Raw genomic sequence first — 22,328 nt, 5'->3', positions numbered from 1 at the left:
GTAAGAGCACTAAACGTATCTGACCCTGGAAGTGAAAGAGTACAGCCACCTTTCACCTGTCAGGTTATAGCCTGAGTTTCATCCTTAATGTTCCATGCTCCATGATGCCCAGGGCCTTGTATTGAAAGGCAGTTTATTGCTTACACCCTATGGGATGGTAAATACTCAAGCAGAGTTTAGAAAAGTGCAAAGTACACCATGCCAACAGTTCCAGTGTATTAGCACTGGTGCTCAACTAGATGAATTGTTCTCCCCGAACAAGGAACCATGAAAACAGGTGATGCAAGAGCTGGTTGCTGATCAGAAGTAACATAAGGAACTTTTTCACAGAGGGCTGGTAACTCAGAAAGTCTTTGCCTCTCCACTCGCAGTGCGTAGGTACACATTTAACTGCACAGGTCCATGTAAATTATTTCACTCCTAGCCGCAGAAATTAAACCCTGCACATGAAATCATATGCCTTGTCCTCTGCATGCAATGCTCTTTTCTCTACATAAGCCCTGTGCTATTTTGGGACTTCTGCTGTCTTTCTCTTGCTGCCTTCTAGAAACATCCCTCCTCTGAATTGATGTTCCTCACAGCATGAACCACTGGGGCTGGCTTCAAGCTGGGGCACCCACAACACTGGGGCAAAAAAGTGTGAAATCGCAGCACCTGGCTGAAGTCATCTGTAACTGGCGGCAACCAGGGATAGACAACAGATAGCCTTGACCTAAAAACCTTCTTGATAAACAAACTGCATCCCTTCTCCCTTGCAATCCACTGAATGTTAGTGCTCAGGTCAACTAATCTGCATCTCTATTCCTTGTTAAATGAAAGGTGATTTTTTTAAGGTAGCCCTGTATATGCCTACTTACTTCAGTTTACTGGTCTCCTCCCTCCAGCTACAATGCAGTGCACTTCCACTGCCCAAGAATTTATTTGCACCTCTATTCTGTGCCATACTAAACCAGAGGCATGCTAATACTTTACTTTTGTACTTAGGTAAAACGTTTGTGGGGCACTTTTCTGAGGGTAAAGATCAGAGGGCATAGCTCCAGCATTTGCAGAATCTCCTTTCGGTGTTTGTATTATTTCACCTGCATGTTCTCACACACTGCTTTTATCATAAGGGCATAGCATAATTTTTGCATAGTCTAAAGTGCTTCAAACCTACCCTGTTATGCTTACAGCTCTTACTTTACACTTTGAATCCCAGAGCTCATCAGTTGTCCATGTTCAAGCAGTGGTCAAGGATTAGCCCACCTACAGACTATCAAAATTACTTAATATTGTACTATTTCACATGCAAATAAAGATATTTCTTTCTGCAGTTTTGTATCCATTGGAGTGCATGTATCTTTGTGCCTAAAACCCTGCATGAAAATTCTGAACTTGATTTAAAACTGCTTGTCACATTTTTCCCTTTGAATGACCCTCTCCTTGCCTTTCATCTTCTGCATGCCTCCTCCCTGAGTACAGCCTACTCTACGTCATGTGCATATTTATCATAATCTCTGCTATTATGTTTATGCAAATTGCACACACCTCTTCTCAAAGACTGCAGCCTGTCTTTCGTTGAAAGTCAGACTATGCAACCTAGCAATACTTGATAACCTCTTGCTCATCTACTAATCCCATCATCTATCTGCTAAACTCATATAAACCCACTGATGATTTTGCCTCCCTGATACCAATTATAATCCACACCTAAAACACTGGAGTGGACATGAAGATGGGGAATAGTGTCCTTGAAAGAACCAGACTCTGTACCAATAATAATGGATGACTACTGGATTAACCACTTACCTTCAGTTTCAGAGCAGTGTGCTGCTTGGTGTAGGACTTGTAAGTGCTATATAAATGTAATTTCAATACAAAACTTAAAAAGGGATCTATTCATTTTCAGTAGTTTTCACCTCTGGCCTTTCCTTCCCCTAATGGCTCATCAATAGGTGCCAGCCGAGGAGCTAAGGGTCAAACAAGGGGTCATCCCTGTGGTGAAATCTTGGGTTAAAGGGGGAGTGATTGCACTTCTGATAAATTTGACGCACATGGCCTTGGCTGTAGTGCACAGAGACCATTCACTGCCGCACACATGGAAAAAAATTAGAGGAAACATTGGTGGTGACCCTGCAAAAAGGGCCATTTCCAACACATATACTCAGTGGAACCATGTGCACTTTTTCCGTGACGAGTATTTATACAATATGTTCTTTGATCAATTGCACGTGGCAATTGAACAAAGAAGTATTTATGCACATGCAGTATTTATGCAATATGTTCTATGTTCATTTTCCCCATGCAGGATTGCCCGGTTAGAATTTGAACAAGAATGGAGGACGGATGTAGTGAGCAGAGGTTGTGATGGCTCGCACTTTCGCTGGGGCGATTTTTTCTGGACTTATTATATTAAATAAACAATTTCATCTTCAACTTAAGTTACGGGTTTGATTTCAGCTCATTTCACTGCTTCTCAGTGCTGATAGCAGGATTAGTTAGTTCTTTTGACTCTAAAATAAGTCTGCAGCATATCAAAATTCATATGTCTGAGAATATTATTTTAAGTCTGGAGAGAGAGTAACCATTTTACAACGACACATTATGTTATTTGTTATCAACCTACATCTACAGTGCTTCAAAAACACATATCTAAACATATTTTAAGTTCACGCGGCCTGCAACTTACAATTTTCATAAAAACACAATCACACAGCCTTGGTGTAGTAAGTCTAGTAATTGTAAGGTTACATGGACTTGGGAAGGGAGGCGATCCACATAAAAAAATGACTTTTTAAAGCCTACTGGACTTGCATGAATTTCACACGCTAACATAGATGTGAACGCCGGTGGATTAAAAAGCAAACAAGAACGCTGTCAAGCAGTGCCCTTTTGTGGTCGGATCGTACTCAACACATCTTATAAGAGTGGAATTCAAACAGAGGGTATCATGAAGAAATCGAAACCTTCGGCCAGCAACAACCCAAGAAAGAGTATGGGGCAAGCAAGTGAGGGTTGGGAATGGAAGCATCAACAACAGGCAAGCAACAGCAAGGAGGTGAGCTGGGGCAGGGGGACAACCCACCAGGTAGAGCGGTTGAGAGAAGGGCAAAAAAGTACTTCAGTCCCAGCACAAGCAGCAGCAGAAGGACACTATTAAAAAATAAAAAGCAATCAGTACTTGGTCGATGCTCCACGGAAGGGAGAACCAAACAAGAGAAAGTGAAACCAGCACACACTGACCAATCAGGAGCTAGTAAATAAGAGTCAGGAAGAAGCCAGCCAAAGGTAAGTTATAGACAGGCTCTAAACACATTTTACGTTTTTTTTACATAGCAAAAGATTTTGCAACTGAAGCATAAAAACAGACAAGCATTTTAAATGCAAGAGGTCTCGCCTTGCTATTAGCGTTGTAAAGCAAAAAACGCAGCGCGATCGCGCTATGTAAAATGCAGTGCGATAGCGCTGTGTGGAAAATAAAAAGATAAAGTAGTCCGGACCCCGGGCTGAAAACATCAAGCCTTGTATGTTTTTGGTACTTTACCGGTGCTGTGTAGGTGGGCTAAACAGCAGAAAAGGCATGACGTATGCATGCCTTTCACAAATGAAAGCAAGCGGATTTTAAAAGGCAAGCCCACAAACCAATGTAAGTGACTGATGCGGCATGGCCGTGGTTTGAAGCCCAAAGAGAGATTACAGAATGGAAGGATCACTTTGTGCTCGCCCATAAAAAAGGACCATTTCTGCCTGTAGTCGGTGCGAGTTAGTCTGCAATTGCTCAACAAACTAAATTAGGTTATCAGCTTTGGCCTGGCACAGGTTCTCATTAGGGAATGTGAGCCTGGCAGATGCACCACCCTTCCCTCAAGGAAGGTGGAATATGTAGACCACCCAGGAGGTGAAGTATACTTCGCAAATGTTTCTACAGGCGAGGAGCGGATTTAGGTAGACGAAGTGGAGTGAAAAATGACATGCAAGAACTCTTCCTCTCGAATGTGTTGTTACAAAGCACACCTTGCTTTGGGCCAGCAGTAGACACCCAGATGAGTCTGGAAGATAATCTTCACCTGCTAGCAGTGCACGTCTGGCCACCAAGCAAACATTTAAAACATTATCTGGTGCACAGGGCTGCTGTTCTTTCAAGAGAAACATATTGCCCCCTTCTGTAGAGGAGTTCAGAGCATGAGTGACTGCTGCAGTATAATGTACGCCTTGAGTAATCCCTAGTAAGGCGAGAGGGATCCCCCAGCAAACTCTGACATTCTTGCAGCATAGACCACCACTCAGGTTTCAGCTGGCGCTCTAAACACCAGCTAGAAAATGGGGCTGACCAAAAGACTTTTGCTTACGTGAAGTGCTATTTTATTTATTTGTTTGCTTTTATATGGCTATTTGCCTGCTGTGAAAATATGTTTTCAGCTACGATCACAAAATCTGAGCTCTGTACTAGAAAATGGGTTGCCTTTCTCAAGCTACACAAAGATTAAGAACGATGAAATCGAAATTCAACATGACCGAAGCCCCTGTTCTACACAGTAAGCCTCACAGTGTTCACAAAACCTGTGGTCTATTTACGTTCTTAAATTGTCATTAGTTACCTGATCACAACCTAGACATTAAAGATTTAATTTTGATAAACATTATTGAGATGCGATTTCTGACTTGATTTTCTTCCTGTTCCTCTATCTGCTTCTGTGCTTCATCTAATTATTGACTGATAGCTATTTAATGCATCTGTTCTACTGCGCATCAAAGCCATCAATGGGGAAAGAATGGCAAGCTTTTCCAGGGTATACTTTCAAAATCTTGTAAAAGCCTGCTTTTGTATGATTTACAGTAATTTGTCACTTTACAGGCTCATATTATGGGCAATAAATTTCATTATATCGCCACTCGGTTCCTTAACACAGGTGTCCTGTCCTTTTTGGCTAGGTTGGAAAAATCATTCTATCTGCAATACTCATAACTCATTTTGAAAGACCTACAAATAAACCTTATTCAAGTCAGTGATCCCTAAGAAAAAAACATTTCTATTTATTAGTATACTAACTTATCTTTTCTCTATCTTTTTTATGTATGTGCTTAGTTTGGTTTTGTGTTTTCAATAAACTTTAAAATCTAAGTTAATCTAAAAAATTGTTATGTAAGCATGATAGACCGTGTGCATATATTTTAATTTAAGAACCAGCAACCTAAAGATCATGCTCCCTTTACTTTAGAAATCGCTATTTTCCTGTACAAAATCAAGTTTCTGGTTAATTTAAAAGTTTTGAAATTCATCAGTTGAAGCAAAGTACAGGTATATTTATCACTCACTGTGCCCCGGGCTATCAAATATACCTTGGGACTATTGATGGTATCTAGGTTAGCATTGTGGAATAAAGTGAGAGAGACCATCTATTCTTTGCACGCTCAAACGACACCTGATCTGTTGCGGGTTTATTTAATGCCACCTCCTGTGATCTAAAAAAAAAGCTACCCCAGATTGAATGGGAAGAAAACGAGTTTGTCTTCTATGGTGGTGTTGCCCTTTCTGGAAAGATTTGGTACCAGAAACACCAAAAAGTGCCCCTTCTGTGGGTTCCCATATGTGAGAACTACTCATCCTGTTGTACTGGTAATAACCCAATATAGGATGATCATAATGCCCCAGTTTCTATTGGCAGGACCTGGAGGGTATCAATAAAAATGAACGAGATGTCCTGACACACACCCCGGGTGTCATCCTTCATCATCGGCCAAACCGTGTTTGCCAGAGAATTCTCTATTGGCTGGAGAGGCCTCGCAATAAAACTAAGGGAATGTGCAGTGGTAGGCCAAGAGTGAAATGGTGAAGAGGGTACAGAAGTGGTATAACAGTTTTAGTACATCATCATTTATGTGAACGCCTATTTGTCTTAGACCTGGTTAGCCTTTTAGCTACTGTCTAGGTATTGTTAAACATACCTTCTTAGTTATTATGTTTCACTTGTTCTCAGTTTCCCTTAATTTTGATTTCTAATTGTCAGTCTCATTAAACATTTTTAACATTCGCATCTTGTTTAGAGAAAAAGTGATCTGTTCCATGTAATAATATGTTACCCAAAGTGTCCAGCCAGGACATTTACACCGATAGTGGTGATGATGCGATTATTGAAATTTATTCAGAGTTACGTTTGCTTGTTTTTAATCAGTTTTTTTTGTCTTTCTTCTGGATTTGTCACTTTCTCTTTAATTAATATATACCTGAAATTCCTGTACTGCCTTTGTGGAAATGTCAGTCCTGATGGTAACAAATTCATCAAGGGTTTTGCCAAACTGAGAAATGACCAATACTGTAGTATAACATTTTTTGATTTTACTCGACAGTACGCAATGTGTTCTTGTAGATGTTATTATTTTCTAATCATTGAGTGTGCTTTTTTGTGAATCAACAGGTCGCTTATTCAAAACTTACCTGTCTTGTGTCTTCCTTCTTGTGATATATTGTTAGTGTAACAACGTTTCTGGAATTGGTGCATTAACCTTTCTCCACCCCTTTCACCTGCCTATACACATATTTTACTGTGAATAGAGCTTACATGGTGACAGGGATTCTCAGGACTCTGATCCCATGACCCAAAGGATCTGCGGAATTCAGAATCTTTGAAACTGACGACAGACCTAGAATCTGTCAAGAGGGGCAATGGCAGTAACCATAATAAATGCAGTGAAATGGACCAGCATCTTTAAATTACCTGGCATTCCCGTGTGACACATCAATATATTGTGCATTAATCAACTCATTATGATTTCATGTTTCCAGTACTGGATTTACATATACGAATATAAATATATTGTGTGCTTTTCCCAGTGTGACATCACAGTGGAAAAACTTTACATAGGAGAGAAAGTATTTGGGTACCCAAATGAGTAGGCAACATGCAGGCAGCAGCAACCATAAAGAATGAAAAGTTGGTGGTAACCTCCAGACAGAAGCCAAAATTCAGAAATCAGTGGCATTAGCCTAACACTGGAAAACATCTCCAGGAGTGGATAACATCCCTTTCCTTTGATGGACGAAAAGGACCTGCCTAATAAGCTAGGAAATACATGAAATGGAGAATCAATGTGAATATGTTTAGCTGAGTGCGAACAAGCAATATGCTTGTATAAAATATGTTGACAGACTATAATAGCACCCTTTTAAGGGCAATTTAAACATTTGCTGACATTTCCAAATCAGATGCATGTGATATGTTTCTCTTAACCTATGTCATCTCAAACCTTCAGAAGAAGAACAACATTTCTATTGTCCATTGGGACTATGGCTTCCCTTGGTTTGTCACTATTCGGGCATGTGTTTATGTTCTAGACAACGTGTTTTATCTTCACAGCCCTGGAATCTCCTAACAAATAACCTCAAAACCTTCTACAGGCAGTGTTACAAAAATGTTTGCTATCATCCTTAGGAGCCACAGGTAAAGAACTTCTTAACTCTTTGTAGGAGGCTGGCCTGGTTTGTAGTGGTTACCACAGGTACTTACACCTTACACCAGGTTGAGTTATCCCTTATTAGTGAAATGTAGTCAGTGTCTAGAAGCCAGGCTGTCTAGAGGTAGCTGTACGCAGAGCAGCCAAGGCTGAACTAGGAGACATGCAAAGCTCTTGCAATACCACTGCAGTATTGCACCAAAGAAGATAGATGCGGGTTCCTGGTTGGTACAGAAGATGTTCCATACCGAATGGATGAATGCAGTCTGGTTTGCATCACTGGATTCCATCAACAAGCCTTGGTAAATGCAAAGCTAGCAGGTAGCAGAAAATGGCACTGCCCTAGCCCAGGAGGGACCAGATCGACTCTACCCAGGAGGAGGATGCAGAGGGTCTCTCAGCAACTTAGAGAGCCCTCAGAAGACCAGGCAGAGGCCACAGGAGTCCCACAGCACGGGGACAAAGAAGGTGCATATGAAGGCCCACACAGCACAACACGCCGCCGGAGAACTAGTCAGGAAGCTATGCATTGCAGGATGGAGTGCTGGGGGCCTAAGCTGTGCTGTGCATGAAGAACTTCTTGGAAGGTCACACAAAAGCCCTGGCAACTGCAAGTCACATGGTTCACAGGGGTACTGTCTTGCGTGGGAAGGCAAGCTCTTAGCTACACCAAATTTGGACAGCTGGACGTTGGGACTGTTGGAGTCACTTTAGTCTACCACCTGTGTCACTGAATCCACATCTGTTGTCTGGAAAGGGAACCCAAGCCACTGGTCGTCGCTGCAGAGAGGTGCCTGCGGAAGCAGAGTAGTGACTCTGTCACTCTACAGGAGATTCCTTCAGTTCTTCTGGCGCAGGCTGAAGACAGGCAGTCCTCGGAGGATGCACAACCAGGAAACTGTTGCAGTTGTTGGCAGGAGCTGAAGATACAATGTTGCACAAGTCATCGTAGCTTCTTTGTTGCAGTTTTGCAGAGTTCGTGGAGCAGTCAGAGGTTGAGCCATCGGTAGAAGATGAAGTAAAGGTTGTAGAGGATTCCTGCTGGAGTCTTGCAATCTGAATCTGAAGAAACATCCAGAGGAGAGACCCTAAATAGCCCTGAGAGGGGGATTGGTCACCTAACCAGGTAAGCACCTATCAGGAGAGGTCTCTGATGTCACCTGCTGGCACTGGCCACTCAGATGCTGCCAGAGTTCCCTGACCAGCCTGAAAACAAGATGGCAAAATCCAGGGACACTCTGGAGGAGCTCTGGGCACCACCCTTGGGGAGGTGAAAGACAGAGGAGTGGTCACTCCCCTTTCCTTTGTCCAGTTTCACGCCAGAGCAGGGACTTAGGGTCCCAGAACCGGTGTAGACTGGATTATACAAGGAGGGCACCATCTGTGCCCTTTAAAGCATTTTCAGAGGCTCTGGGAGGATACCCCTTCCGTGCCTGTAACACCTATTTCCAAAGAGAGAGGGTGTAACACCGCTCTCCTAAAGAAAATGCATTGTTCTGCCTTCCTGGGATTGAGCTGCTCAAGCCCCAGGAGGGCAGAAGCCTGTCTGTGAGGTGGCAGCAGCTGGGGCTGCAGTGAAAACCTCAGAAGGCTGGTATCGCAGTACTTGGGGTCCATAGTCGAGCCCCCAGGGTGCATGGAATTGTAAAACCAATACTGGAATCAGTATTGGGCTACAATTCCCAGTTGTTAGACTCCTTACATGGCCATATTCGGAATTACCATTGTGAAGCTGTACATAGGTATTGACGTAAGTGCAGTGCAACCTTAAAATAGAGTCCCCACACTCACGAAGTCCAGGAAAATGGGCTTGGATGATGTGGGGGCACCTCTACTAGTGCAGGGGTGCCCTCACACACAGGTACTTTGCACCCAACCTTCAGGGTCTGAAGGCATGACATATAGGTGTCTTATAAGTGACCTGGTGCAGTAAAAATGGCAGTGAAATTATGCATGCACTATTTCACACAGGCTGCAATGGCAGTCCTGTAGAAGCCTTTGTATGGGCTTCTTAATGATGGAAAAGGAAATGCTGTAGCCCACAAGGATCACCTGAAACAATGCCATGGGTACCTATGTACCGAATATACCATATACTAGGGACTTATAAGGGGGGTCCAGTATTCCAATTTGGGATGCAATACTGGGTTACCAGTATGTAAGTACACATTTGGAACCAGAGAGAGCATAAGCACTGGGGTCCTGGTTAGCAGTATCTCAGTGACACAGTAAGCATACTGATGAAAACAGTGAAACATACTGACAAGTAAGCAACAAACCATAAACACTGGGGTCCTGACTAGCAGGATTCCAATGACACAGTCAAAACACAGGCTAAAAATGGGGGTAACCATGCTAGAAAGAGGCTACTTTCTCACACTCTTATCGTGAGTGCTTGCAAGTTTCTTTTGTATTTTAGGTGTGTACGCACAGAAAGAACATCATAGCCTTAGGACAGTTTCTAGTAGGAACTGTCTTGCTGGAAAATATCCTATGCTGAGACGTTTTAGTGAAGTGTCCATATTGTAAATAAAACAGTTCTTTAACCAGTCCTAGACACATATGTTTAAGGGCATTGTAGGCTCTCCATTTTGTAGTCTAAAACATATCAAAAACCCAACAAGTATTCAATGACTATAAACATTATTTTAATTTTAATACAGTCTATGACACTATGGGGGTTATTCTAACTTTGGAGGAGTGTTAATCCGTCCCAAAAGTGACGGTAAAGTGACGGATATACCACCAGCCGTATTACGAGTTCCATAGGATATAATGGACTCGTAATACGGCTGGTGGTAAATCCGTCACTTTTCCGTCACTTTTGGGACGGATTAACACCTCCTCCAAAGTTAGAATAACCCCCTATGGGCCTGATTACAACTTTGGAGGACGGTGTTAAACCGTCCCAAAAGTGGTGGATATACCACCTACCGTATTACGAGTTCCATAGGATATAATGGACTCGTAATACGGTAGGTGGTATATCCTCCACTTTTGGGACGGTTTAACACCGTCCTCCAAAGTTGTAATCAGGCCCTATATCTGCATTAGGGCTGCGTCTATTAGAAGACGTTTTTGTGTACAAAACACTGAGATGTACAGATACCCACTCCAGTAGGTAGAGTTACAGAAATATACCTGAACACACCGGATTAAGCATACACAAATGTTTTAAGCCAAAAGATGCTTCATAAGGCTCAAGGATACTTGAGGCTTTGGGTCGATATGTTAAAACATGCTACAACAAGTCTCCAGGAAAAGTGGCAGGTTATTCTATGATTTAAGTGTGAACACTCAGCTGAATTTTTAGCCATAGTATGTTTTTTAGCACTGTTGATTTTTGCAACTTGAACATAGTGTGCACAATAATAAGAGATATTGTGCGAGAACACAAATTGCGCTATTAACCCTATCACTACTAGCCGCCCCACCCCTGCCTCCAGTGCTGAGCCCTTTCTTGGCTATGTGGGGTAGTTTACACATAGGCCCCCATAACTTTTTGTCAACATAAGGCATCCATGCCAAATTTGCATCCTTTTTTTTCCAACATCCTGGAGACTCTACAGGTATCAAGGTTTGTGGATTCACCTGGAGGGACCTGAGAAATTAGTCAAAACACTGTTAAATGTTGGCTTTTTTGGAAAAATGGGAAACAAGTGCTGCAGAAGAAAGCGTCTGTTTATTTCCTTGCAAATAGCATCAATGAAGGGTTTAGTATGCTAAAATTACCATCTTCCCAGTTTTCAGGAACAGGGAGACTTGAATCAGAAAAAACAGATTTTCAACACGGTTTTGGCATTTTAATGGGACATAGCCCATTTTTCCTATTTTTTGTGCTTTCAACCTCCTTCCAGTTAGTGGTAAAACTGGGTGTGAAACCAAAAGTGGATCCTAGAAAGATAGACATTTTTGAAAAGTAATTAAAAGTCTGAATTCATCAAGGGGTCGTTTGTGTAGATCCTTCAAGGTTTTCCTATAGAAAGTAACAGTTGAAATAAAGAAAAAAATTGAAATTGAGTGGAACAAAACAGTCATTTGTGCATATATTTTCATCTGTGACTGCTTCTAACTATAGCGAATTTTTGAAAGCAATATATTGTTACATCTGCTGGACCCTTCTGGCTTTGGGAATATATATGGGTTGTAGGTAGACCAAGAACTCAAGGTACCCAGAGCCAATAACTGAGCTGTATTGTGTACCGGGTATACAGTAATTAATTTAGTAAAATATAAACAGTGAAAAATAGGTGTCAAGGAAACCTATATAGTTCCATAATGGGCACAAGATATGGAGTTTAGAAGCAGTGATTATTTGCACATTTCTGAATTTGTGGATACACATACTATTATGTGAATCAGACAGCATTTCTCAAAATGACTTCTTTCTTACACACTGTCTTACATTTGGAAGGCGCAAATGCAGAGAAAGACAATTGATAATAACACTTGTTCTAGTATTCTGTGTTCCCTTAACTCTCCAGATAAAAATGGTACCTCACTTGTGTGGGCAGGCCTAATGCCCGTGACAGAAAATGGCCCAAAACACAACATGAACACAGCATATTTTTCCACATAAAATTGACTCTTTTTGCAATATGCCTAGCTGTGGATATTGGGCCACAGCTCAGACAGCACCTAGGGAAATCTAGCAAGCGTACATTTTTGAAAACTAGACACCTAGGGGAATCCAGGATGGGGTGACTTGTATGGCTCTCACCAGAATCTCATTTAAACCTTAAAAGTTGTCTAAAAACACATTTTCTGCACATTTCTGTGATAGAAAGTTCTGAAACAAACTTCCTTCCACCCGGCATTCCCCCAAGTCTCCTGATAAAGATGGTACCTCACTTGTGAAGGTATACCTAGTGCCCACAACCTGAAATGGCCCAAAACACAACTCACTTGCTCACTTGCGTGGCTCTCCCCATATGTTTTTTTTTTTTTGCCCAGAATTGCTTGCAAACCTCAAACTGTGAGGGAAAAAACACATTTTCTTCACATCTCTGTAATGGAAAGTTCTGGAAACTGTGGAGAGCCATACATTTCCTTCCACCCAGCATTTCCCCAAGTCTCCTGATAAAAATGGTACCTCACTTGTGTGTGTGTAGACCTAGTTCCCACAACAAGAAATGGCCCAAAACACAACATGTATGCAGCACATTTTTCCAGTGAAAACTGATCCTCTTTTTCCGATGTGGGTAGCTCTAGATTCTGGACCATACCTCAGCCGGCTGCAAGGGAAACCTAGCCAACATGTTCATTTTGTAAAACTAGACACCTAGGGGAATTTAGGACAGTGTGACTTGCATGGATCCCATTAGGTTTTCCTACCCACAATGCCCTGCAAACCTCAAACTTTTCCTGTAGTCACCCATTTTCCTTACATTTCAGTGATGGAAACTTCTGTAATCTTCAGGAATCCACAACATTCCTACCACCCAGGATTTCCCCACTTGGCCAATAAAAATGCTACCCCACGTGCGTGGCTTGGCCTAGCGCTGTGACGTAACAGATCAAACCAAGGAGAATGGGAGTGCTTGCATGGAGGCTCCTGTTGATCTCGGATGGGCTGCTCCCACCCCTACACTAATAAAAATCCCTGGTGTCCTAGAGGACTTTTGGCCCCTCCAACCCCCAGGGAGCAGATCAGGGCTATTGCCCCCATGGGGTCAGAAAGACTGGGCATAGACAGAAAAGCAGGAGGAGCAAAAGCCCTGGCCCAGAGGGCCGCCCCCCCCCCTCCCTGGGGTCTAGTGGAGTGGATACCTGCTTTGGGCTTACCCTCCTTGCACACCATGATGTCATTTCCCTGACAACAGAGAAACAGCATTCAGAGGTGGGGAAGCTTTCCCCTAGCTCCTGAGGCTGCTTCTTTGCTAAGGAAAGCCCTCTGGTGTCCGCACTTGAGGGATTTCTAGTACCATGTATGTAGGACGGACGGGAGCTGTCTGACGCACACGAGCACCAATGCGTCAGACGGCTCCCTGCTGTCCAACACATGGGAGGGATTAAAACGAGTGTGGGCACAATGTTAAATCCTAACGGCATGAGTGTGCAGCTTATTTAGTGTCCCTCTGTAGTTGGGTTAATTTAGGCAATTTTAGCATTTGCAAAAATGGGTGAAGTCTGATTTCACAAGAGGCAATGCTTTTTTTCCCCCGCTCTGCAACTCGATATCCACTGGCATAGCTGGGAGCAGAAAATCTAAATGGGGCTGTGAAAATCACAAAGGCTGGAATCAAAATCAGCCAGGATATCACAATTGGTGCTGCCTGACTATCTGAATCTTTCACTTAGCTCGCTGTTGGACGTCCCATTCTGAGACTTCCACCATCAGGGAATGAGAAAAGACAAGCCACATCAGGACTCAGTAATCCTGTGGCTGACCAATCACTGCAGAAATGGTGTGAAGGCGTAGTTTTATCAGTGTCATCTTTAAAGTAATTTTTATTGGTGCACTGAATGGCTCATAATTAAAGCTGGTGGGGCAGTCGGAAAAGGGCCATTATGAAGGAAGAAAAAGAGTGACTGTGAGAATGTGTGAGAAAGAGTAAAATACAAGACCGCCTGCAACGGCCATAACTTCCTTTTTAAAGGCAACTTGTAATGTTTCTAGTCACTTGTAATAAATAAAAGACATAGCTACTCAACTGTAATCAATTATTACAGTTGCTTTCAATGTCACAATGCCTGCTGTCAGAGTCAGCAGCCAGGTGAAAAGCCAAGTCACAGAGAATAATTACAGCTGCAATTTAAACAGGAAACTGGCCTTTACTTCTGATATGCTTTTCTAAAAAGAAACACTGATCAGCAGACAAGAATTATTCATGGCAAAAAAAAAAAGACCTTTTGCACACTTTTGATAACTATAGCAAATATAAAATCTGCATGTTTCTGCACATGGTGAGGTACAGCTTTTTTTAAATCTAACAGCCAACTGATTTTAATAACATTTTCTACCAAGTAACTCAATGATTTTTGATGTTTTTAATTTTGCACTAGAGATTCCAACATTCCAAGGATTTAAACAGTTTAAACTGTTTCTGGTAGGGTGATGGTGTCACCATGTACTATAAGAAATATGAAAAACTCTGCCATGCGTTATATTGATAGTGCAAGTCCCATAGGAGTTCCATGACCTTATAAAGGAGCTCACCTTAGGTATTGCTCCACTATAACGTCACGGAACTCCTCAGTGACTTTAAATATCCTCATAACATGTGGTAAAGACATGTTATCCCATATAGAAACATATACAAGTTTGCTTAAAATGTTTACACCTGACTTTGTATGTATTTGGGTATAAATATTTCTGTGTAGGTAGATATAGACATAAACACATGTACAAAGTCATATTTCCAAGGCCAGACTGGCCATCACAGGAATTGGTACTTTCCCCAGTAGGCTGGAGGAGTGTGGGCTGCTTTTGTTACTGGAGGACGGTTTTGTAGTAGTGCAGCAGTTTTAAAAGAACTGCAGAGTTCCTTGATTATGCATCAGTTTTATGACAACAATAAAAGTACCAAGAAAACTCTGGTGATTAATGTACCTGCTGGAGAGAGATCTTGGTTTTGTCTAGTGGCAGTTTGAACTCAATCAGGGTAGCACAGAGGGTTAATACGCTTGCTGTAATGAGCATGTACTATGCAGATCACAGAACAGTATTTTATGTGCATAAGTGAGTGGGATTCTGTCATAGAGCAGAATCCCACTCACCCTTTTGTTACTGTGCAGTTCATAAATCACAGTCATAATCTGGCACATTGAGCTATAAACTGCCTTCAAAGAGCTGTAAGCAAACCGCATGGTACAGGTTAGAAAGTTATGATTTTTTCCCAGTCTTTGATTATCCTAATTTTGCTAAAAAGGGTTTGTTTGGGTAAAATTTAATTGTTATTACTAAAGTCAACCCTAAGCACTATGTTATGTTCTGAATCCTGAGTTTATGCTTCCCCAAACCAAGCACTCTTAAAAACATGCCTACCAGTATGGATGACATGTGAATCCTACCAGTGCCAGATGAAACCCAGTGGAGGCCCCTAGGCAGTTGAAATTTTGGGCCTCCAGACGCAAATTATCTCCTAATACATTTTTAATTTTACCAATCTACAATTTCTAAAAAAAAAATATTATTACACAGAACTACATATTACAAATACGTATTTAGCATCAAATCTTTTTTACAAATTGACAGCTGACAGAAGATGAGCTTTTAAGTGACAAACTGTTGTGTGAATCTGAGGTCTATGGTTTATGCACTTTAAGGCCCTCATTACAACCCTGGCGGTCGGTGTTAAAGCGGCGGTAATAACGCCAACAGGCCGGTGGTAAAAAAAAATGGGATTTGGACCCTGGCGATTACCGCCATCCAACACCGCCACTCACTTTAACACACTGACCACCAGGGTGGTAACAGACGCTAGGCTGGAGACCTCAGTTTCCAGCCCAGTGGCCATCAGGTTCCCACCCTCGCATTACGACCCGGCCTATCGCCATGGTTTTCGTGGTTTCTGTACTGCCACGAAAACCATGGCGGTAGGCACTATCAGTGCCAGGGAATCCTTTCCCTGGCACTGATAGGGGTCTCCCCCGCCCCCACCCCCTCCTCAGACTCCACCCACCTCCCCACCCGCTCCTGCCTCCCCGCACATGTGCAAACCCACCCATGCACCCATCTACATACATGCACACACGCATACCCACCTCCTCCCGCGCATGCACACATACACACCACAACACACACCAACATACCTTGTCACATTCTTCTTGAAATATGCACTAGTACATACATCTTATATATTGCCATGCAAAAGTCATAATGGACAGAACTCTATTATCCCCAGATGACTGTGAGTGGTGCTTTGTGCTTTTAGATGCTATTTATATGTAAACGTACTGTTTCTGGTTCTATTCATCTGATTTTTGTCGTTTTGATGTCATATTATTTATTAAAATTTTCTCTAGTTTTAGAAATTTGGGGTGGGTTTCTCTTGTGTTGGGTTTTACTTTACTACTCTTTGTGTGCTCCATAAATATTTTACACTTTGCCTTTAAGTTAAGCCTGGCTGCTTTGTGACAAACTAGGAGAGGGTTAAGCACAGGTTTATTTAGTGACTTTTGTGGTTCACCCTGACAAGGACTGTGATTCTATTTCAGCACCGGAGGCTCAGATTATGCTATCTTTCTCTTTACTGTCCAAAAGACAGCAGCCAATCAAATAACAGTAAGTAAAAAAACAGCACATCCCATGATGCTCAGTACAGGTCACATGCCCCAATCACCAACCAAGACCCCTGTCCTTAAATATGATGACCTCAAATGTCACTTTCTCTTTCTTTGCTGCTCCGCAGCAGATTAGTATTCATTTTGATTTCTTAATGTTACGATGATATGTATCGAAGTTTGTTGTACTTAATTGGATTTATTGTCATTACGAAGCGATAACGCTCGCTCACTTGTTATTATTAGCGCTTGACGCGATTTCATTATTTTTGGCTTCGTGCTGATTTTATTGCCCTTTTTGTGGCACGGGAGTGAGCTACGCGCTCTATGCGTAATCTTTTCTTCATTTCCCCTCCCTCGTGCCATCGTGCTTTGATCTATGAGCCGATCTCTACAGTTTTGTTTTTCTGAGAGATCGGCTCGTATTTCTAATTGCGTCCAACAAGAGGCCCTTTTATGGACACTTCCTTTGCTCCCTGACACCCAGTTTGATTTGGAAGAACGTGGCCTGTAAAAAATATATGAGGCTCTGCCTAGAGTGCTTAACAGGCTGCTCCCTCCACTCTTTATTGGTCTTTTTTCCACCTGTCAGGGGTTTTTGTACTCCCCCTTTAATATTATTCTTTAATAATATTATTATATATAGCTATTGAATTGCTTCATCAGTATGGCTCAATGGAGTGAACATGAATCAGGGTATTACCCTGAAGAAATTGGTAATCAACTGGAGGTTAACCTCGTGGAAGCCCTTGATACTAGGGTTCAACAATCTGTCAATGATGCCCTGGTAAGAACTTTAGGACCTTTTTCTGGGCAACTGTTTGATTACACCCGCTCCCAGGGCTGGCTTTAAGAACAGCAACTGCAATCTGAAGGGGCTAAATAAAAGTCCAAGTCAAAATCAAAAAATTTGGAGGGAGTTGATACGGTTTCAGGAGACGTACATGCTGACGCATTTGAAAAACTACGACGAAAACGAGCTAATGAACATAACTATAGTTCAAAAAAGGATTCTGCTTTTTTCCCCTCCTCATCATATAAAGCCTCCTCTTCGAATGATTCTGATGATTCGGATGCTCCGGGTCCCAGTAAGAAACCTAAGAAACAGGCTTCTCCCCTTCGGGTTCTGGATTTTTATCCTACCGAAATTGTGCACCCCAGAGCTTCCAATTGGACTCTGTCCCCAGAAGTGGCAAAGTATGTCCGATCCAATATTAGAAGGAGCTTTGATAAGGAGGTACGATCATGCCTTTGGGTGGAATGCCCTAGACCAGATTTAGATGGTAAGGTAACCGACACTCCTGAAATTGACCCCACCATGGTCACCTTCATGAAAAAATTTGCGAAGGATCCTAAAAAAGGTTTGGATAGGTCTTGGCACCTCTGCCAAAATGAACTTCTTGACTTGTCTGGCCCATTGACTAAGATTCTTGATATGGCCTTCCTCGCCAAGGAATCAGAAACTCCTGTGGACACTGATGTACTGATGGGTTGGGCCCAAGTCCCCGAACTACTATCCCAGAGGGAGTGGAGGTTGGTATGGAGACCAATCTGACTCTACCTTCTATCCCACTCGCTCCAGAGGAGGTTGTTCCAGGTTTCGTAGAGGACCTCGTAGGGGACACCAAGGAGCAATCCAAGAAGCTGGTTACTCAAGTGACCATTATACCGCATTTTCAGGTGCTTCTTGGGGGCAGAGTGGGATTGTTTCTAGACAACTGGAGAAAGATTTCTGGGGATCCTTGGATTCTTCAGACAGTTGTGGGTTTTCATCTAGAGTTTGTCGGTACTCCGAAACAACTAACCCCCTCTTCAAATGTCTTTTTCCCTTGCAGATCAGACCTTAATAGACTTAGAAGTTCAAGCTTTGATAGCAAAGGAGCAGTAGGTTTTTCCTCTCCTCACCCGTCCGGATTTCTCAGCCCCATTTTTGTAGTAGACAAAAAAGGCAGGGGTCATCGTCTAGTATTGAATCTAAAAGATTTCAATTATTGGATTCTATACAGACATTTCAAAATAAAAAGGGATTCACATGTTAAGGGATATTCTATTAGAAGGAGACTGGATGGTCCGCCTGGACATAAAAGATGCTTACCTTTTGATTCCCATTTTTCCCCCACACAGGAGGTTTTTGCAATTCCTCTGGAAAGGCCACTGTCTAAAATTCAATGAGCTTCCATTTGGCCTGATGTCAGCCCCCTGGTGCTTCACGAAACTGTTGAGACCAGTGATGGAATGTCTGCAGACCAAGGGAGTTCGGTTAATCATATACCTGGATGACGTTTTACTGATGGCTCAGGATTTTCAAAACCTCCTGACTCAATTAGACTGGACCATCAGTCTCATGCAGGATCTGGGTTTCCTTATCAATGTGCAGAAGTCATTATTGAAACCGACTCAGGTGATAGAGTTTCTGGGGTTCCAGATAGACTCAGTCCGCTCTCAACTAATTCTTCCTTCTCAAACAATTTGCAATATCAAGAGGGAATTGAGGTCTGCATTGACCTGTCCGACTGTATCATTGAGGAGGAATGCCAGGATAGTGGGACTTTTAGCCTCATCTATTCAGGCAATCTTCCCAGCCCCCCTTCAGTATCGTGCTCTGCAAAGACTCAAAATCAGACATCTGCCACAGGGTCTGAGTTATTTGGAACTGATCCCTTTAACCGACAAAGTAAAGTTGGAGATTCATTGGTGGCTCCAGCACATGGAAGACTGGAACAGCAGCGCCATTTTTGGTCCCTACCCAGAGGTGGTGATCTAATCAGATGCCAGTCATTGGGGATGGGGAGCCCGTTGCGGCTCCTTAGTGACCGGAGGACGATGGTCGACTTTGGAACAGACTCTTCATATCAATTGTTTGGAGCTTCAAGCAGTTTATTTTGCCATAAAGAGTCTATCCCCTCACAAGACAGACTGCTGCATATTGTTGATATATTTCAGAAGTGAGGTATATCAACAAATTGGGGGGGGGGTGAAGTCCAGGATTCTGGCAGAGATTGCCAAGGACTTCTGGCATTACTGTCTCAATCATCGTCTGATTGTCCTCGCAGAATATCTCTCGGGAGCTCAGAACACAATAGAGGATTGAAATTCCAGATTTCTGATGGATTCCAGTGACTGGAGACTGGATCCAATGATTTTTCTTCAGATGATCAGCGAGTGGGGCCCATGTGGGTGGACCTTTTTGCGTCTCGCCTCAACTCTCAGATGACAAAAATGTTCAGCTGGCATCCGGATCCTCTGGCCCTGGCGACAGATGCCTTTCTTCAGGATTGGACTCAGTTTCGGGGGTATGCTTTTCCCCCTTTTCTGATGATTTCCAGGGTTCTGTCTCATGTACAGAGACAGAAAGCAGAGATTATATTGGTGGCCCCATTTTGGAGCTCAACCTTGGTTCCCAATTGCTCTACAATTAGCTTGTGCTCCCTCGCTTCTCATTCCTCCTCGTCAGGACCTTCTATTGAGTCTGGAGGGCCTTCAACATCCACTGATCATGTCAGAGAAACTGATTCTGATGGCTTGGATGGTTTCAGGTCAAGATGGAATTTCCCAGGCCTTTCGCCACAAGCTGGCTTGGGCCTCAGGCACTCATAAAAGATATTCATCAGCATGGCGCAGATAGAATACTTGGTGTGACGGAAGGGGTACTAATCCCATGGGGTCAGACGTTCAGCTGATTGTAAATGTTTGAGTTGAACTGGCAAGTTCAGGTTTAGCATATAGAACTATTAATAATTTCAGATCAGCCATTTCAGCTGGACACGTACATATTGAAGGTAAGCCTGTAGGTGAACACCCTCTGGTCTGTAAACTATTGAAGGGTATCCATTTATCAAATCCCCCTCAAACTAGATATTCTGTTTGTGGGATGTGAAAATCATATTGAGGTTTTTAGACTCTTGGCCTTCCAATAAGTATCTTTCTTAAAAACAGATTTCAGCGAAGTTGACCATGTTATTATGTCTGATTTCCTGCAACAGGGTATCAGACGGCAGGGCTTTGGATTTGTCTGGAAGGGTATATTCCCCTGAAGGTGTTACCTTTACTATTACCAGAAAGTCGAAAACTAATTGCAGGTCAGTAACTCATCCAATGTTTCCTGATAATTCTAAATTATGTGTAGTTCAATGTTAGAAGGATTATGAGGTGGCTATAGATGAATTTAGGCAGGATGCTAAAGGTCAATTATTAATATCTTTACAAAAACCTTTTAAACCAGTTGCGTCATCCACTTTATCAAGATGGATGAGATGGTTAATGAATGAAGCAGGTATAAATACCAATCAATTTGGAACTCATTCTGTTAGAGGAGCTATAGCTTCCAAGACGTATGCCTCCTCATATGGAGGACATTATGAAGGCAGCTGACTGGTCTTCTGAATCTACTTTTAGTAAATGTTATCATAAAGTTGTTGTAGATGTTGCTACTGTTATATTTGGACAGTTTTAAACTAGCATAATCCGAGCCTCCGGTCCTGAAACAGAATTAAAAAAATTCTAGTTTACGTGTCAAGATTTTTCAATTCTATTAAGGACACAGAGGCAAGGATTATCCCTCCCATGAAAACGTTTTATGTATTTTACTCAGATATCTAATTATATTGAATTGTCAATGTATTTAATTATTATATATTTTTGCCCTCCCTTGTTTTGTCTTAGATTGTTCACAGCATTGTTGATTCATGTATTTTTGAAAGGTATTACCTTCCATTATTTTGCATATTTCTAGGTTCTGATCAGAAGGCTACCTGAATTTCTCCTTTTTCCGTGTTTGGAGAAGACATTGTTATGCGATTTATTTTCCTTGGAAGTTTCTGCAAGATATGGCTCCTGTTAAGCTCAGTTTGTGTTTCCAGATCTCCAGTTCTGATGATCACAGGAACACCACATATGTAAGAAGTTTTGTTTTGGAAGTTTGTGGATTATCTGGCTTTGACAAAGAAAGAGGAAGTGACATTTGGGGTCATCATATTTAAGGGCAGGGGTCTGGGTTGGTGATTGGGGCATGTGACCTGTACTGAGCATCATGGGATGTGTTGTTTTTTACTTACTGTTATTTGATTTGCTGCTGTTTTCTGGACAGTAAAGAGAGAGATAGCATTAAATCCTCGCCTCTATTCTTGACGTGTAAGCTAGAATTTGTTTTATTGTTACCTGAGTGGAGTTTTCATCACCAACCAATATCCTAATTTCTTACACAGTTGGTATGCAAAAATTCCTGAATGTAGAACATTACGCCACTTTGCTTACTTACGCAGCTTTTGCTGCAAAACGTAAGCACAAAATACGTCATTTGCAGCATATACTGATTGCAAACACACACAAGTAACACAACTTAAGCTGCGGTTTGCGGTGCTTTGTTTAAATGTATCCTCGTGTCAAAAAGTGTGATTCGGACGCATTTCACGCTATAATAGAGCACAAAGTACGCGCTTTTCACTTTATTTACATAATTTCGAGCAATTTTGCCAAAAGTTCTCATAATTATGTCAAAAGACACTATGCACATTTCACACACCCCTACCTGCAATGGCGGCCCTTTTTGTCTGTTTAATAGGTTTCAAAGCTTGCTTAGTCATCTGTATTCTACGGAAGCCACCCTGGCCTTTCACACCCTTCCTAGACAATTATCACACCAAGCAAGGCGAGGGAAGAAGAGGAAAAGACTT

The 22,328-nt window shown here is 42.2% G+C and overlaps 1 protein-coding gene across 1 annotated transcript in view; it reads right to left on the bottom strand.

Moving 5' to 3' along the window:
• Positions 1-22,328, bottom strand: part of SIAH3 (siah E3 ubiquitin protein ligase family member 3) — a 401,123-nt gene that overhangs the window by 99,050 nt on the left and 279,745 nt on the right. The window lies entirely within an intron of this gene.

The sequence above is a fragment of the Pleurodeles waltl genome, chromosome 8 (genome assembly GCF_031143425.1).
Source record: "Pleurodeles waltl isolate 20211129_DDA chromosome 8, aPleWal1.hap1.20221129, whole genome shotgun sequence".
NCBI classification, from domain to species: Eukaryota; Metazoa; Chordata; class Amphibia; order Caudata; family Salamandridae; genus Pleurodeles; species Pleurodeles waltl.
This window is presented reverse-complemented; position numbering and strand designations above follow the sequence as displayed.